General features: G+C 36.8%; 1 pseudogene; it reads left to right on the plus strand.

The window, feature by feature from the left end:
- The window catches only part of LOC121487906, a 49,904-nt pseudogene extending 34,190 nt beyond the window's left edge, over positions 1-15,714 (plus strand).
- Positions 15,715-15,920: the final 206 nt, after the last annotated feature.

Raw genomic sequence — 15,920 nt, forward strand, 5'->3', positions numbered from 1 at the left:
GAATAAAGTAATTTACTCAAGAGAAGGGGCTGGTAGGGAGAGGGAAGAGCAGCCTAGAGAAAGCCCTTCAGAGTCAGGCTAGCTTTATATACAGCCGCGAGTCCTTAAATAACTTAAGTAAAAATCCCTGACTTTGGAAACATTATTTTGGTCATTATGCAAAACCATTGAGTTTACTCATGTAGATACTCAGTTATAATTTGGTATATGATCATCCTAATTTAATTTAATAATTATTTTATACTATATAAAAAAAGAAATTAAAGCAATGGTTCTCAAAAACCTAGCTGATCACTAATCAACCAGAGCACTTTTCAAATTATATAAATTTCAAAGCCTTACTGCTGACGCAGATCTATGAGGTGAGGCTTAGGAAGCATTTTCATAAAGCTCACAGATAATTTTTATGATCACTCACATTTTGAAACTCTGAGATAAGGCTAATTTTGTAGACTTTGTCCAGCGTCCTCTCTCTTACAAAGATGATGAAAATGAAAAGAATTAAATTAATGTGGTTGCCTATGGGTCTTTCAGATGTCCTGACCATCCACATTAGCTGTTTATATTGCTCCTACATCACTAGTACAAACAACAGTTGCCATGTACTCCATGTTTCTTGATTATGTAGACTCATGTTATAAGTAGCCATTAGATATGTGAACTTGATCTTACTTTGAATTTATATACCTGTTGGGGAGACTAATTTCTTTTTAAGTGAAATTTAACAGTTTCCAGAAATTCTTGATTAGACTGACTTCATTGCAGAGTGTTTTCTAATAGGATTGAAAAACCTCCATATAACTAGGATCATTCTTCTTTAACCTAAAAATGCAAGTTTTCCCTCAGACATCCAGATACCGGCTTAGTGAACCTGGAAGTACACGCCCTAGAAAGTGTATAGAATAGTTTCCTGGGGTCTAGTTTTTTAACATGATTTGGTTCCCTTTACACCTTGTATTTAACAGCCAGGCTTTGAGGCTACTTTATTCCCCAAGTGGACAGAGCTCAGGCCCATTGGAACTAGAGGCAGTAAGCCTATTCTTTAAATTCTGGCTAAGAAAACAGAGAAAAAAAAAAAGAAAGATCCCCTGATGTCCAGAATTTGGGGTGAGGAGAGATAGAAAAGATTTAGGATGTTTGGGTATTCAGAAAGGGAAATCTTTGAGAGAAGTAGAAGATCAAGGACTCTACAGGTTCTCTGACAAGTTTGTCAAGTTTATCTGAATGTGGAGAGCAAAATCAAATTGACAGGCAATTAACAACCTGGACCTGTTTTCAAAATTTCTCTGCATTACACCCAGAGGAATTTGGAATTTACAGAGATCCAAGGTAAAGTAATTTCCCTCTCATATTTCGTGTGGGTAAAATGTGCTAAGAAAAATAAATAAACCTAAACTAAATGTACAAGAATACAAATTTCTTGTTCTCTTGTTCTCTTTCCTAGCTGGAAAATTCCATCTCTCCCCAATGCATCTTAAAATTGTCACTTGCTTGATTTTGTTTTGTTTTAAGATTCTATTTATTCATGAGAGACACAGAGAGAGAGAGAGGCAGAGACAGAGGAAGAGGGAGAAACAGGCTCCAAGGAGAGAGCCCAATGCGGGGCTCCATCCCAGGACTCCAGGATCACACCCTGAGCCAAAGGTAGAAGCGCAACCACTGAGCCACCCAGGCGTCCCTCACTTGCTTGATTTTGGATGGAGTCTTACACTCCAGGCTGTAGAAGGTAAGCACAAAGTCCCTTAGGTACGAGGTATCCCAATTTTGGCCACAAATTTGACCAATTTGTCCCTCATGTCAATAATTAGGATTGCCAAGAAAAAAATATAGAACAAATAAAAAATGTGTCTAGAATTATAAATGAAATACAAGTCACTAAATTCAGATTTAGAATTTGGTTCTTTTGAAATGTGCTGACTCTGGTCTGGGGGAATGCCATCACACTGTGGGTAGTCCTCAGGCATTCCAACGTGGCCCTTTCTCTCACTCAGTTTTTCCACGTGTTATTTTTCCCCTCACAGCATACCATTCACCACTATATTAAAGGTAGTGATGTCTGTAAAAAACCAAAACCAAACTTCCAGTTCTCCTAAAGATTTTCTATGTAATGCTCAAGGTAAAAACACCCCTTCCCTTTTCAAGGGGTAGAACTTAAAAACAAATGGCTATTACTTTACTTTAGATTGTTTTGGAGAATATTTTTGTGGGCTGAATTTACTCAATAGTTTTATAAAAACAGGTACACATTCCCTTCAATTTGAACTGGTAAAGTGATTTCACTTTACTTGAAGTAATAGCTAAAAAATAACTTGAAAGTTTACTTGAAGTATAGCTAAAATACACTATTGAAATTCGTTATATGGATGCAATTTGTTTTCAGATACACTGTTTTAATTTTGTTCCAGTGTCAGTCTGGGCTAACACTGTTAAATCAGTCCTGGAAATAAAAGGAATCCCAGTTAAATAAATGTTTAATATTAACTTTGGCCTGTGATATGAGAAAAATTTTTTTCTTCTAAATAAAGGAAGAGAAGATTGGGTAGTACGAGGTCAATAATTCTTAAAATATGTTAATACAACCTATCATCTGAGGATTTGAAGGGGTGCAGGGAATAGCAGAATGTTTTATTTATTTATTTATTTTTTGCAGAATGTTTTAGATGGAAACTTTCCTTCTCCTTCCACGATCATTTGAACAATATGTTAAACCATATTCTTATTCTAACTCTCAAGATAGTGATCCAGGTAGAGATAAAAGAAGGAAAAGGAAATGGTTCTCAGTCAGAGAACCATTCTGGAATGTTTGACAGCTGTCTAAAAGTCCTGAGTTAGATGTCAGCCATCCTCACACCACTGTTCCTCAATTCAAGTATCTTGTTTCTCAAATGAACAAACGCAATTCAATGCATCTTATTTCTCAAATGAACAAATAAAGAAACAGACAAAATTTAGTAGTTTGCCTTAAGAGAAGTCCAAGGAGTTTATTTTTTAAATGCTAGAGACTTAACCAAAACTTGATGGAAAGTAGCAGAGCAATTAATTGATTTGCTTGCTTTAAGAGGGCCAATGATAGTGTTGGGGATTGAATGTTTGTGTCCCTCCAAAATACCCATGTGGTGGTATTTGGAGGTGTGATCTTTGGGAGGTAATTAGGTTTAGATGAGGTCATGAAAGTGGGCCCTCATGATGGAATTAGTATCTTTATAAAAAGAGGAAGAGGGACTAGAGTTCTTTTTCTCCCCACCATATGAGGACATAGCAAGAAGACAGACATCTATAAGCCAGGCAGAAAGCCCTTGCTGGGAACTGAATCTGCTAGCACCTTGATCTTAGACTTCCCAGCTTCCAGAACTGTGAGAAATAATAAACAGTTGTTTGAAAAAAGGGGAGGGGGGTGGCTGGGTAACTCAGTTGGTTAAGTGTCTGCTTTCTGCTAAGGTCATGATCCCAGGGTCATGGGATCGAGCCCCACATTGGGCTCCTTGCTTAGTGAGGAGCCTGCATCTCCCTCTCCCCCTGCTGACTTGTGCTCTCTCTCTCTCTGTTAAATAAATAAATAAAATCTTAAAACAAAACAAAACAAAACCACCCAGTCTGTGGTATTTTGTTATATCAACCTGAGCTGACCAATTGAGTTAGGTTCGAATGTAGTAGTAGTAGTAGTAGTAGTAGTAGTAGTAGTAGTAGGACATGTGGGTGACTCAGTTTATTGAGTACCTGACTCTTGATGTGGGCTCATGTTGTGGTCTCAAGGTTGTGAGATCAAGCCCTGTGTTGTCAGCTCTCTTTGCAAAAACAGAGTCTGCTTGAAATTCTCTCTCTCTGCCCCTCCCCATGCTCTCTTCCTCTCTCTCTCTCAAATACATAAATACACCTTAAAAAAAAAAAAAAGAGTAGTAGCTGTAGAATGTAAGAGCAGTCCTAAAAGTAAGTAATGGGACATGTAGAGCATAACAAAAATAAAGGTAGATTGGAAACAAGGAGAACCAAACTTAAAATGAATGTATAGCACTTCTCTTTTTCAACCATTACCAGAGTAATTGGTCTTGGATTTCCTCTCCTATTACCTACAATAATTACACCAGATAAAATTTATGTTTTTGAGATTTTTCTTTATTTTTGGTTTTTGGCAGTTTTAAACATTAATAATTAATTAATTAATTAATTAAATTCCAGTATAATTAACATACAGTGTTAGTGTTTTTTTTTTTTTTTAAGACTTTATTTATTTATTTTGAAAGAGTTGAGAATGAGAGAGAGATGGGACGCCTGGGTGGCTCAGCGGTTGAGCGTCTGCCTTCGGCTCAGGTCATGATCCTGGAGTCCAGGGATCCAGTCCCGTGTCGGGCTCCCTGCATGGAGCCTGCTTCTCCCTCTTCCTGTGTCTCTGCCTCTCTGTCTCTGTGTCTTTCATAAATAAATAAATTAAATCTTTTAAAAAAAAGGAAAGAATGAGAGAGAGAGAACATGTACATGTGCAGGGGGGAAGAGGCTAAGGGAGAGGAAGGAGCAGACTCCCTGCTGAGCAGGATACCAGGACCCCGGGATCATGATATGAGCCAAAGGCAGATGTTTAACCAACTGAGCCACCCAGGCACACAGTGTGAGTGGTTTTTAACAGTTTGATCCTTATGTGCTAACTAGCTGTGGTTTTCATTGCATTTATCCTGTATGGGAGTTTGTTGAGCTTATTGAATATACAAATTAATATTTTCCACCAAAGTTTGGGAAAATTTCAGCCATCACTCATCAAATATTTTTCCTGTCCTACACCATCTTATTTTGGGACTTCAGTGACATTGCCTGATAGGTTTTAGAAAATGCTTCAATCTTTTTTCTCATTGTTCTTCATATTGAATAATTTTTTTGGCCTCTTTAAAGTTCACTGATTTTGCTTTCTGCCATATCAAATGTGAAGTTGAGTCCATGCAGTGAACTTTCCATTTCTATCATTTTACTTTTCATTCTAGAATTTATATTTGCTCTTTATTAAAAAATATTATCTATATGTCTATTGAAGTTCTGTATCTGTTTGAATATTGAGACTACTCCATCCTTTAGTTCTTTGAATGCATTTTAATTCTTTATATAGCTGCTTTGACTTCTCTTGTTTTAAAAGATTTTATTTACTTATTCATGAGAGACACAGAGAAAGATAGAAAGGCAGAGACATAGGCAGAGGAAGAAGCAGGGTCCTCACAGGGAGCCTGATGTGGGACTTGATCCATGCCCTGAGCTGAAGGCAGATGATTAACTGCTGAGCCACCCAAGCGTCCCGAAATCTTTGACTTCTATATACAACACTGAGCCCTCTTGGAATCACTATATTTTGACTTCCTTTCTCCCCGAATGTGTCATGCTTTCTTCTTTTTTTGTATGGCTAGTAATTTTGTATTGAAAACAATATTACAGATAATGCATTGTGCCAACACTGCATATTCTTTTTTTTTTTTTTTTTAAGATTTATGTATTTATTTTAGAGAGAGACTGAGTGAGCAAGAGTCAGGGGAAGGGCAAAGGGAGAGAATCTCAAGCGGACTCCCCACTGAGTGTAGAGCCTGACATGGGGGCTCCATCTCATGACCCATGAGATCATGACCTGAACCGAAACCAAAAGTTGGATGCTCAACTGACTGAGCCACCCAGTCACCTGAGACTGGATATTCTGATACTCTTCTAAGGATTGTTGGTTTTTTATTTTAAACAGTTGACTTGATTGGACTAACATTGTTTTAAAACATCCCATTGGTATGTCTCATGTGATCATAAGCTAGCGGTCGGCCAGGGATATGGGCACATTTATACTCAGGATTTTTCTTTTTTAAAGATTTTATTTATTTATTCATGAAAGACACGGAGACATAGGCAGAGGGAGAAGCAGGATCAGGCTCCCCTCAGGGAGCTTGATGCAAGACTCAATCCCAGGACCCCAGGATCACAACCTGAGCCAAAGGCAGATGCTCAACCACTGAGCCACCCCTAGGATTACATTGCTCTTTCAGTCTTGAACTCTGTCTCCTGTCACAGTGAATGAGTAAGGCTTTAGTTTTCTGCTTCTGGATATATGGAGTTTGGGAGACTATTTTAAGACAAAAACATCACCGACACAATTCTTACCTATTTCAGTTCTGGATTTTCAAGTGGAAACTCTCCTGTAATTTCTTTTGAATGCCTTTAAATGGTTGTTTTTAAAAAAAATTTTGTCCAGATTTTGTCATTGTTATCTGTGGAAGGATTTGCTTGAATACTTCACCCTGTAAATATGGGAAACTAGACTTTCACTCTTAATTTTGAAAGATATTTTTACTGCACTTAGAGTTCTGTGCTAAAAGCTTTTTCTTGTTTCTGTTCAGCTCTTTAAGAGGTATTCATTGTGTTCTGCACTCCTTTGTTTCTAATGAGAATTTAGCTGTCATGCTTTTCATGTTCCTCTGTATGTAATATATCTCTTTTTCTCCAGCTTGTGTGTGTGTGTGTGTGTACTTGTCATTGTCAGACTAGGGGTTCACTAAGCTTCTTGAATAAATATGTGCCTAAGTACATGTATTTTTTGCAAAATGTGGAAAATTTTGAAATTTTTAGTTATTATTTCTTCAAATATATTTTCTAGTCCATTCACTCTCTTCTTTCCTTCTGTGATTCTAATTATAAACATTAAACTGCTTAATTTCTTTTTTTTTTAATTTATTTATTTATGATAGTCACACAGAGAGAGAGAGAGAGAGAGGCAGAGACACAGGCAGAGGGAGAAGCAGGCTCCATGCACCGGGAGCCCGACGTGGGATTCGATCCCGGGTCTCCAGGATCGCGCCCTGGGTCAAAGGGAGGCGCCAAACCGCTGCGCCACCCAGGGATCCCATAATTTCTTTTTTTTTAATAAAGATTTTATTTATTTGAAAGAGAGAGAACGTGAGAGAGAGAGAGAGAGCACAAGCAGGGGGCAGAAAGAGAGGGAAAAGCAGACTTCCCACTGAGCAGAAGCCCAATGGAGGACTCAATCCAAGGACACTGTGATCATGACCCGAGCCGAAGGCAGACACCCAATCGACTGAGCCACCCAGGCACCCCTTAACTTCTTTTAAAAACATATTATTTAAAGCAAAAATAGTGACACTTCATAGTGGGATTTATAAAATAACAATGAAATATATCACAAAAAAGTACAAAATATGGAGGGCTAGGAATGGAATTGTACAGTATACTCTCTTAATTTTATGTGTACAATATTACCCCTACTTAAACTTTAGTAAGTTAAAGGTACATATTGTAATTCCTAGAGCAACCACTAAAAATAATGCAAAGATAAAAATAAATAAATAAATAAATAAATAAATAAATAAATAAATATAATGCAAAGATGTGTTGCTGAAAAACCAATAGAAGAATTGAAATGCAATATTAAAACTTTTATGATTAAACCAAAATAAAAAAGAAAGGAGGGACAGAAGAAATAATAAATGGGACATATAGAAAACTAAAAGCAAGATTGTAAACCCAGTCCCAACAGTATCAATAATTATATTCACTGTAAATGGATTAAATACTGCAATTAGAAGAATAAGGTGGTCAGAATGGATTTAAGAAAAAAGAAAGAGATCCTTCTGTCTACAGAAGATTGAACTTTAAAAATAAACACAGTTCAAAGTAAAAGAATGAGAAAAGGTAGATCATGCAGATAATAAGCATAAGAAAGTAGTTGTTATTATATTAATATCATGCAAAAGTGACTTCAAGGAACATTGCTGGAGATAAAAGGGAACATTTTATAATGATGAAAGGATTGATTTGTCAAGAAGATATAAAATTCTTAAGTATCTATAAACCTAATAATAGAACTTCAAAATATGTGAAGCAAAACTGACAGAACAAAAGGGAGAAATAGACAAATGCACAATTTTTAACATGACTCTTTCAGTAATTAATGTAACAAGTGGACAATACAAGTAGATAAAAATCAATAGGGATATAGAAAATAGTTTAATCAACTTGACTTAATTGAAATTTACAGAATATTTCACCCAGCAACTGCAGAATATGAATTCTTTCAAAGTGAATATGGAATGGTTGCCAAGTTAGACCATATGCTAGCTCATAAAATAATTTTCTATAAATTTCAAAAGGTTGAAATCTTATAGACTATATTCTCAGAACATAATGAAATTATTTATTTATTTGTTTATTTTTTACAGATGTTATGTATTTATTCATGAGACACAGAGAGAGAGAGGCAGAGGGAGAAGCAGGCTTCATGCAGGGAGCTCAATGTGGGACTCGAGCCCAGGACTCCAGGATCACGCCCTGAGCCGAAGGCAGATGCTCAACTGCTGAGCCACCCAGGTGTTCCAAACATAATGAAATTAAATTAAAAGTTAATTGCAAATAAAATACCTAAAGAAACTCCAGATATTTGGAAATTAAACAACTTATTTCTCTATAAGTCATATGTCAGAACCATCATAGAGGAAAGTAGAAAATATTTCAAACTGAATGACAATAACAAATATATCAAAACTTATGGGGAAGTGTTTTACCTTCTTAAATGCTTATATCAGAAAATGGCGAATACTCAAACCAATGACCTCAGTTTCTACCTTAAGAAGCTAGAAAAAGAGGAGCAAATTAAAGTAAAAAGAAAACACAAGGAAAAAAAAAGAGCAGAAATCAGTAAAACAGAAAATATACAAACAAGAGAGAATAAGTAATAGTTAAAAGTTGGTTTTTTGAAATAAATAATAAAATTGGCCAAGAAAAAAGGTGGGAAAATACAAATCACTAAAATCAGGGATGAAAAAGGGGCTATCACTATATAAGATCTTACTGATGTTAATTGAGTATGTGGGGTGATGGAAATACTCTGTATCATAATTGCTATTTTGTTACACGAGTATTGTACATTTGTTAAAACTCATTGAATCGTTCTCTTAATATCTACGCATTTCACTGTAAGTAAATTTTCCCTTAATTTAAAAAAGTTAAGTCAAATGTATCACACTCTCAGTTGGCTTCTTCTTTGCTATTGTGTATGCTTTTGTGCAAACCAGCATTTTGGTAAGACTTGAATTTATTCAACCCATTCTCTAAGTTGGAAATACAGTCTTTGACCTATTCATTTTGTAGTTACTGTAATTGTATGTTCTTATTTCCTTTCTTCTTAGATTATATGCTCTTAAAGAATAGGACTGTCTCCTCTGTACGCTATGTTCTGAGGACCTCATATGGTACCATGAACTTTGTGGGTGCTTGACAAATACCTGGGTTATTTCTCAACTTTCAGCTTTTGATCATAATTAAAGCAAGCAGAGCTAACCAAGATAGGATCAAATATCAGGCATTTAAGACAGTGAATTAATGCATGCTTGTGAGTGTTTGTGTGAGTGATGGTGTGTATGTAGCTCTGTTCTACAACAGATGAAGAATAATTTGGATTCATTCCACATTAGCTATTTCTTTTCTCTTAGTTACTGAGCATGATTAAGACCTCCTTTTTTTTTTTTTTTTTTAAGATTTCATTTATTTATTAATGAGAGGCACAGAGAGAGAAAGAGAGGCAGAGACACAGGCAGAGGGAGAAGCAGGCTCCATGCAGGGAGCCTGACGTAGGTAGGACTCAATCCAGGATCTCCAGGATCAGGCCCTGAGCTGAAGGCGGCAATAAACTGCTGAGCCACCTGGGCTGCGCAAGACTTCCCATTTTTAACGGGTCTGGAAAATCATCTCAAGAATCCTACTTTGTTGTCAAAACATCTCTAACAAGGTTAAGGATTACTGTGCCTCACTTCCTTGTCAGAATCTTTATTAACAGAAATGAAATCACATAGGACACATAGGAAAAAAAAATTCCGGGATCCCTGGGTGGCGCAGCGGTTTGGCGCCTGCCTTTGGCCCAGGGCGCGATCCTGGAGACCCGGGATCGAGTCCCACGTCGGGCTCCCGGTGCATGGAGCCTGCTTCTCTGCCTGTGTCTCTGCCTCTCTCTCTCTCTCTCTCTGTATGACTATCATAAAAAAAAAAAAAAAAAAAAAAAAAAAAATTATGACAGATAAAAGATAGGGCAATCCATAATTCCTTCTACATTCAGCTCCTTTAAAAAAAAAAAAATTCCCTAATGTCAGTTAAATTGTCAAATGTGTATACTCTTATGTGGTAAATATCGATTGCAAGAAAGTCAAATGGGAAGGACAATATCAAACATGCATTGGGGTCTTAAACCTAGGAAAATACATAAGCTTAACTTCTAAGGGTATGCCTTTGAGGGGATAAAGAAGTAGAGGGCAGGTGGGAGAAAGAAAGACGTGGAGGACAAATTAAGGGTGAGGAGAACTTATTTTAAGGCATTAGAAGCTTGAGTTCATCAATTCAGGAGCCCTATGCTCCTTTCTTTCATCCTCAACATTTATTGTGCATGGATTGTGTAGCTCCCTCGCTATTGAGACAGTCCCTGCCCTTGGGACAGTCTGGGACTTATGGAGATTCAGTGGGTAATATGTACAAAGTGCCTTATATTTCTGGACACATGGGGAACTTCAATCTTACTGTGTTGGTTCACTTTATGGATTCTAGTACTCCTCCCCTTCCTCTGGCCACTCCTATTTAGATTCAAACTGAAGAGATAGGCCACCTCTTAAAACTTCATCTGTTATTTTTATACAGTACTTAAACACCCTATAAGCAGCATAGCATTACTGTCCTTATACTCCAGCAAAGGGGCCGTTGCTATGCCTCAGAGGGCTCCGTTTATCACACACACAAATATAGATGCGTGGACTGAGTGTCACACATGAGAAGAGCTCAGCTGTGGCACAGCATGACCTGTAATCCTAAACAGCCCCTCTTGAGACCAACGGCATTCACCTCTTGATCCCTTGCTCCATGTCCTCAAAATAAAAAGTGACTGTGTCTGAGTGGTAATGATGATAGATTATGCCACTGCCAACATTAGAAACAAATATTTCTGAGCAGTAGAAGCACTTAGGTCAGAGAAAAAAAAATTACTTAACTCGCCAATTTCTTCCTCTCGGATGATATGAATACAATAGTGTTCGCATAATGAATTATCATTTTCCAATAATGCCTAGCATCCATTTTCTTACTTGCTTGCAACAATTGAGCATGACATCTGGGAAAGACTGTAATATTAAGTGATCCATATTACTCTTATGTTGATACATATGTAGGTCTAGATACAACATGTGTAGTAACCAATTCTTTATATAAAAGCTCAGATATAGGGACGCCTGGGTGGGTCAGTGGTTGAGCATCTGCCTTTGGCTCAGGTTGTGATCCCGAGGTCCAGAACTGAGTCCCACATCTGGCTCCCTGCAAGGAGAGCCTATGTCTCTGCCTCTTTCTCTGTGTCTCTCATGAATAAATAAATAAAATCTTTAAAGAAAGAAAAAAAATAAAAGCTCAGATATAGCTATTGATTTAAGAGATGATAAAATTATTAAATTATAATGATTTTTATGATGAAATTAAAATATTTTGTAATATTTAACAATTATAATAATCTTGCATATAACAGCTTTATTATAATGTTTGAGTATGATACAAAAAGTTCATGATTTGTTTCTGAATCTAAGTAATGCTTTAGAGATATTACTTTAGTTGCTGTTGTTTCAGCAAAGTTTCTCCAAATTGTAATTAGTAACAAACAAACAAAAACTTATATAGGAACTTCTCTGGTTCAAGGAAAGTCATCTAATTTGGAATGACTCAGAGTAGAAACAAACTATGTGAAAAATCTTGATTATAACCACATAATTAGTGATTTTGCTAGAATGAAAACTAGAAAAGTAAATTTCATGGACTAAATGTGATTAATGAATGTTTTGTTACTAATCAGTTATCACTGACTCATCATCAGAACACTCAAGATGTGCAGTAGTAATTAAATTCAGTTATTTTTGATAACTAGCTGCCTTTTGATCAAATAAACACATAGTTACATACATTTAAAATTTTTTGTTATGAAAGATAATTTGTCAAGATAAGAGGATAGAACATATTTTATTGGAACATTTATTAATGTGATTTAGAGCTTCCAAATATTTCTTCTGTTAGATGGGAGTCTAGATTTGTATTATTGCAGTGGGTCATGTATCTGTTAGGGGAAGTTTCACAAAGTAGTAAATGATGAATACATTTTTGTTCATTGGTTGATATAAGATCTTCACGGGAAATAAGCATTCTCTTCGTGGTTAGAGTTCATTAAAAAAATAATACTTTATTTTGCGGAAAATCTTTTTCTAGCAATTTCAAATGAAAGTTTCTGATGATTTCTTATTCTCTGGAAGAATTCTCATGTTTTAAAAGAGTATTTGAGGGCAGCCCCAGTGGCTCAGCGGTTTAGCGCCACCTTCAGCCCAGGGTGTGATCCTGGAGATTTGAGATGGAGTCCCAAGTCAGGCACCCTGCCTGGAGCCTGCTTCTCCCTCTGCTTGTGTCTCTGCCTCTCACTCTCTCTGTGTCTGTCATGAGTAAATAAATAAAATCTTAAAAAAAAAGTATTTGATAGTTTTTATCAAATTTTTTCCTTTCTCCTTTCTGAAAAGCTCAGATATTAAAGTCAGACTAAGGTGGGCATTGTGAGGTGGGTGGTGTGTGGAGGGCGACTAGAGCCCTCCAAACAAATCAAGAGCATGTTGCTAGGCTCAATTTGGTGTGGGGTCAGAGCCCCAGCGGGAGGAAAAGGCAGCCTATGTTGGGGGCAGTGTAGTGTAGGGTGTTAGACCCAAGCTGGGTAAGGAGAGCATTCACATGGTGGGGAACCCTAGAGCAGTGTAGAGCCCAAATTCAGTGAAAAGAGCACCCATGTGTATAGAGAAGCCTGGCCATGAAGTTTCAGAGCGTGAGCAGAATAGACATTGTCTATATATGGAAAGCATGGTGGCAATAATGGGAAATGAATTACAAACAAGGTGGGGGAATGTAATTGCAAAGATAAAGATATCAAAAGAAGAGGGAGTCATGATTTCACTATCTAATGGAAAGGGAGAAAACTAGAATGAACACTGTCATGTTAGGTTGGAATTGGTTGTATCTGCATGAACTTATGATTTCAATAAATATAATAATTTAAATTAATAAAATAAATAAATAGGTATCAATGTGCAATGTGTATGTATGATGGCCTTGCAGTAGCATCCTTTTCCCACCCCAGCAGCAATGAGCACACTTTTTACCCAGGCTTCTAAATGTCATTTTCTATTAAAAAGTATCAGAGCTTTCTAGAGATGACATTCCAGGGCTCAGTCAAAACTTTTGGGACATCCTATTGAGCCAGAGAATAAGTGTCTAGGAATGAAGAACTGTGTCAAAGGGATACAGGCACAGCAAAGGAAACCATCAACAAAATGAAAAGGAAACCTACTGAATGGGAGAAAATATTTGCAAATCATGTATCTGGTAAGCAGCTAATATCCAAAATATGTAAAGAGCTCATACAGCTCAATAGCAAAAAACAATCTGATAAAAAAAAAATGGGCAGAAGATCTGAATATACATTTCTCTAAAAAAAGACATACAGATGGCAAATATATAATGTACCCATACCTGTTGCTTAACATCACTAATTATCAGGAAAATGCAGATCAAAATCCCAATGATATCACCTCACACCTGTTAGAACAGCTATTATGAAAGAGACAGGAAATAACAAATGTTGGTAAGGATATGGAGAATAGGCAACTCTTGTATACTGTTGGTGGGAATATAAATTGGTGCAGCCACTATGGAAAACAGTATGAAGTTTCTGCAAAAAAAATAAAAATAAAAAAATAGAGCTACCATATGATCCAGCAATTCCATTTCTGGGTATTTACCTAAAGAAAATGAAAACACTAACTTGAAAAGATATTCACCCCCAAATTCATGGCAGCATGAAAAGAATCTAAGTGTCCATCTATGGAAGAATGGATAAAAAAAATGTGGTGTAGCTTGGTGCCCTCGTGCTGCTCCTGCCTAGTGCTGCAGATAGCCACAGCACCACCGTCCCCCACACTCTGACCTCTGCCTCAACACCTCATCAGGTTGAACCTCTGGGAACATGGTTTGAAGCTTTTGTTAAGAGGAGAGACAGAAATGTTCCTGCCTCTTTTCAGGAACTGGAGGATAAAGAAGAGTTATCAGAAGAATCAAAAGATGAAGAATTGCAGTTAGAGAGTTTCCCTTGTTGAAAACACTTGATCTCAAAGACTGGAAGATAAAGCAATGGTTTTAAAACATCACCCAGACAAATGGAAAGCAGCTGGCAAACCAATAAAGAAAGAGATAAGGCTGACTTCACTTGCATAACTAAGGCTTATGAAATGCTATCTGATCCTGTGAAAAGATAAGCATTCCACAGTGTAGATCCTACTTTTGATAACTGGGTTCCTTCCAAAAGTGAAGCAAAGGACACTTTCTTTGATATGTTTTCACCAGTATTTGAAAGGAATTCCAGATGGTTAATTAAAAAAAATAAAATAATAATAAAATCCCTAAATTTGGTGTTATGAATTCATCATTTGAAGATATAGATGCATTTTATTTTTTCTTGTATAAATTTGATTCTTGGAGAGAGTTTTCGTTATTTTATTGAAGAAGAAAAAGCAGAATATTGCAGAGCAATAAGGGCTCAGAAGAAAAAAGAAATGAACAGAAAAAAGAGCATTAATTGATAATGCATGTAGCTGTGATCCAAGGATAAAAGAAAAAAAAAATAAGGAAGAAGAAGCCACAGGAGAAGCAGAAAAGAAAGCCAAAGCAGAAGCAAAATGGAAGGAGCAAAAAGCTAAAGAAAAACAAGGACAAGCTGAACTAGAAGCTGTCTGGTTAGCTAAAGAGAAAGAGGGGGAGAAAGATAACAAGAATTACTGACTAAGAAGGAAAAAGATATCCAGAAAAAAAGCCAATAAAAAGGAAAGGCAAAAACTTCGAAATTCATGTAAGACCCGGAATCACTTTTCTGACAATGAGGCAGAGCAGCTTATAATGATGCAAGAAGTGGAAAAAATTTGTGATTGGCTTGAACTAGGAAGCTTACAGCATTTGAAAGAAACACTCACACCATCTACTAAAGAAGTAGGAAAGTTTGCTCCAGAAAAAAAACAGAAGAAATAAATGAACAAGTTAGAACAGAGAAAGAGGAACCTGAAGCTCATATGCGACTGCATCTAAGAACGCAGACAAAGCAACTGGCAAAGTGGAAATGGTAAAAATTAGCCAAAAGTTGATACGCAATTACTAATTCATTGAACCTCTTTCCTGCTAGAAGAGATTCAGGATGGGAAGGTATTGCTAATTACATTAACCTATGTTCTTCTGGAGTTAGGAGACCTTCCAAAGATGGTAGAGTCTTCAAAAATGTGACCTTCATCCGAAAGATGAGATAGAGAAAAAGGCTTTTGATAAATATTAAAAGGAACACGGAATGGTGCCTCAAGCAGACAGTGCAACACCTTCTGAACTATTGGAGGTCTACACCCAGGTCTCACCCCTTGGACAAGAGTAGAACAGAAGCTTTTGGAACAAGCTTTGAAAACATACCCAGTAAATACACCTGAGAGATAGGAAAAACACAGCAGAGACAGTGCCTGATAGGACAAAGAACTGCATGAAACGATATAAGCCATTGTTGAGATGGTAAAAGCAAAGAAAGCTACTCAAATGCAAGTGCTGAATGCAAGTAGAGCCAAGAAATGGCTTACAATTTTTGTTGTGTGTGCATTTTTATAATAAAGCTGAAAATACTGTAAAAAAAAAGAGAGAGAAAATGTGGTGTATATATACAATGGATTATTATTCAGCCATTAAAAAAAAATACAAAGGCTTGCGGCACCTGGGGGGCTCAGTTGGTTAAAGGTCTGACTCTTGGTTTTAGCTCAGGTTGTGAACTTGGGTGGTGAGATGGAGCTGTGCCTCAGACTCTGCACTCGGTGCAG

Source organism: Vulpes lagopus, chromosome 1 (genome assembly GCF_018345385.1).
Source record: "Vulpes lagopus strain Blue_001 chromosome 1, ASM1834538v1, whole genome shotgun sequence".
Lineage (NCBI taxonomy): Eukaryota > Metazoa > Chordata > Mammalia > Carnivora > Canidae > Vulpes > Vulpes lagopus.